The sequence below is a fragment of the Telopea speciosissima genome, chromosome 9 (genome assembly GCF_018873765.1).
Source record: "Telopea speciosissima isolate NSW1024214 ecotype Mountain lineage chromosome 9, Tspe_v1, whole genome shotgun sequence".
Classification (NCBI taxonomy): Eukaryota; Viridiplantae; Streptophyta; class Magnoliopsida; order Proteales; family Proteaceae; genus Telopea; species Telopea speciosissima.
The window spans coordinates 40,269,585-40,273,562 of NC_057924.1; positions in this window are offsets into that span (position 1 = coordinate 40,269,585).

Below are 3,978 nucleotides of genomic sequence, written 5' to 3' on the forward strand. Positions count from 1 at the left end.
CAGTATGACACGGAAGAAAACCACCAAGTGTACACACTTCCTGCTGTAGTTCGCAGAACAAGATGTCCACGGCATGCTGGTTTGTTCTGTCAGATCAAACTCTGGTTTAAAAAAAAAATGAAATTTACGAGTGAAGTTCTCCGCTAAAACTAGATAAATTCAAAAAACGGCAGAAAAGAATTAAGATAATAAGAGTCACATCAAACAAAATCTACCACACATCCATGACTGAAAAGCGAACCTATATTGCAAAAAAAATTCAACCTGGAAGAAATGAGAAAACCAGAAAATCAAAAGCAAAGCAATATAAGCAAAGATCTAAATAGAACACCGAAACACTAGAAATAAATAAATAAAACAAAGTATTTAACTCTAGAAAGTAAAGCCAGGGTATTTATAACCATTATAATCAAAATAAACCAAGAATGCATCCAACTGATAAACCAAACTCAGATCGCTAACACACCCTGAAGACTATCGAAAATGCCCAAAACCCAGGAAACAATCGGTATTATACTTCAAATCAAAATTGCGCACAGACCGTAAAAGGAATAAATTTATAGCGTTAGAGAACAGAAAGGTCGTGAAAAACAGGGGAAAAGCATTAACCGGATTTCAACCATAACCAAATCGACAACAAAAACACTCAAAACGAAGCTATATCTGTCAAGAACCATATAATCCAAGCCGAAATCAGAAGAAATTCACAAGAAACAAACCCAAAGCTCGAACCGAAATCAAACAGAGAACCCTTGAAATCAGACAAACTCGTTAGAACAAACTCTACTATTAGCCGTCGCAGAGTCAAACCTGGGGCTTTTGGAGAAGATGCCGATTCCCAATTTGAATTATTCACAAACAAAGCTCAGATAAAAACTGCAACTCAAAGCTTTTCTCACAATTTCGGCGGTTCTCGTGAAAACACCAAATCGAAGAATGCTATACAAATGCAGGCTGCACAGGGATCAAAAGCAGTAAAGTTTATAAGACTGGAGATGGACTTGAGAGAGAGAGAGAGAGAGAGAGAATTCAGTTTAACTCGGAGTTCGGGTCAATATGTAATCGTGGTTAGATATTGGATCCGGGTTTAGGTGCGTGTGCTCACCACAAGACACAATGGAGTCAAACCCGGGAATATCCAACCGTCAGATGAAGACCTCGGAAATGCTTTCCGTGTATTACGGATGAGAAGCAGGCCGTTGGATCTACCGAGCGTGATAGAAGTATGTTGGTCTTTTGACTTCAATATATTTGCGGCACGCCCCACTTCCTCCATTTACCCCAGAAAAAAACAAAAAAAAGAAGGTTTAAACACGCATACCCCTTAAATGCTCCCAATATTCCTCATGCCCCTAAGGTTTTGACAAGTCCACACGCACCCCTAAAATTTTCACTTACCACCCCTACTTTACCCCCTAAAACCATTTAAGTCTACACCAGGTGTTAAATGCTAAAGAATGACCAAATTACCTTTTCTTCTATATTTTCTAAAATTTGGAAAGACCTAATTGCCCTAATCTATTTGCTAAAATTTAAAAAGACCAAAATGCCCTCATTTTCCCTAAATCATCATCTTCTTTTACAATGTAGATATCCAATACCACCACCACCACCGCCACCCACCATTAACACCATCACCATCGTGAAGCCCCACCTCCGACACCACCTCCAACTCTTCCACCTTTACTAATTTCACCACTGAGTCCCCCTTCCTTGCCTATTCCTCCACCAACACCGCCGCCCTTACCATTGATGGATGTCTCCATCATGGTGTATGGGTTGATGGTACTGATCTTGGTCCCACCGTAGCCGGTGCTACTATGGACAAACAGCAAAGACGTATTCAACGACACGGCCTTGTCGTTCACTTTAATGGAATTGACTCCAATGATGTACTCCGAAGAAGCATCACCATCACCAAATGTGTAAGCCGATGCGGTGCTGACGGGGTTGGAGAAGAGCTTGGTGTATACGAGATTTATGGAGATATCGATGCCATAAAGGAATTTGTAAGGTCCATCACCGAAGAATAAGACACCGTCGAATGACGAGGAGGTGAAAGACGAGAGTTAGATTGCGAATTTCTTGGGGAAGCTGAAAGCTGTAGAGAATGGAGAGGACACCATTGGCGAGGCCTTTTAAGATGAAGGTAGGAGCGCAGACGAAGAGGAAGTGAGATACGGTGACGACACGACCAGGGTTGGATCCATCAGTGGATTGGATGGAAACCACGTCATCACCGAGATCTCTGGTGAAGGCAGTGCCAGTGACGATGTTGTCTACAATGACACCGCATGTGTGTGGTATCACTGCAGGATTTGGACTAATCCAAACTCAAAATTCAAGTTTAATGGCTGCCTAAATTTCAATGGAAAGGGCAGCGGTGTTGGTGGAGGAATAGGCAAGGGAGGGGGACTCGGTGGTGGAATTGATAAAGGTGGAGAAATTGGAGGTGGTGCTGGAGATGGGGTTTCAAGGTGGTTATGGTGTTAATGGTGGGTGGCAGAGGTGGTGGTGGTGGTGGTAGTAGTATTGGGTATCTACATTATAAAAAAAGATGATGTTTTAGGGAAGATAAGGGCATTTTGGTCTTTTCAAAATTTAGCAAATAGGTCACGGCAATTGGGTCTTTTCAAACATTAGAAAAGATAGAAGAAAGGGTAGTTTAGTCATTTTTTAGCATTTAGTGTGGACTTAAATGGATTTAGGGGGTAAAGTAGGGGTAGTACGTGGAATTTTCAGGGGGTGCGTGTGGATTTGGTTGAAGGTGTCGTAGGAGTCGGATTCTTAAATTGGATCGGGTTCTTAAGAATCTGGTTCATGTGGATTTGGATTCTGATAAAAAACCTGTTTGGTTACCCAAAATCTGTCAGGTGGAATCCAAACTGTTTGGTTGCCCTAGTTTTGTCAGGTGGAATCCGACTGAATCCATATGTACGACTGTTTGGTTACCCTGAGTCTATCAGTTGGATTCTACTTGAATTTTGTCTGGAAAAATATTTTAACCTTGTTTTGTTATACAACATATGCATACATTTAATATGATTTTATATAAAATAAAATAATCAAAAAATTGGATTAAAATTCTCAAAAGAAAGTCTTTCCCAATTTTTCATGTGTCCATAAAAATTACAAAATTAGCACTAATTGGTGTTATGTTACTTCAAAAAAGCAAAACTCATAGTATGGGCATTTTCAAATAACAGAGATCTCTACATATGGTAAAAAATCCATATCCATTTAATTTAAGTACATACATATAAATTTTTTGTGAAATTTCTAAGATGTCATTAAATTTGGGTTCTTGTGTGGATTAGTGTTATAACTGACTATGCTATGAACAGTTGAATAAAAAGGGCCTAGGTGGATTCGAACCACCATCCTTGGAACATGCGCATGTTCCAAGTGCTCTACCAATTTGAGCTAAAGACCCTTCAAGTGGAGCTTGGAAATGCATCTTGAGTTAAGGTGAGCTTGAGATGGTAGTTCCCGCAACATGAACTTCAAAAAAGCTTTCTTAAATGGATGGCTTCAGGCTTATTTCCTAGTTTCCTATACCTGTCTCACTTGCTAATAGAATGCAACAGATTCAGGCTTAAATGGATGGCTTCAGGCTTACTTCCACAAATATGGTCTTCTGATTTTTGAATCAGTAACAAACCCATTATGGGTATTGTGTAGCAAATTGAACTGTTTCCTCAGCGTCCCAATAGATTGTTCAAATGTAAAGTTATGTGGTGACATATGGAGCAAGTATTAATCTCTTAGGCGAAGTCTTCTTAGCATCTACAACCGGGTCAGTGATAATGAGAGAATGTATACCTTTCTAGAGCAATAGTATGGTCATCCTGTAGTGTGAAGTGAACTATGGTGGAGGAGAAAGTTGATCTTGAGGAAATGAGAGTAAATGCCTACTTGTAGTAGGAACTAGGTCCTGGGGCAGGAAATCCTGATGCGTGGAAGTGGATAAGAAAATGA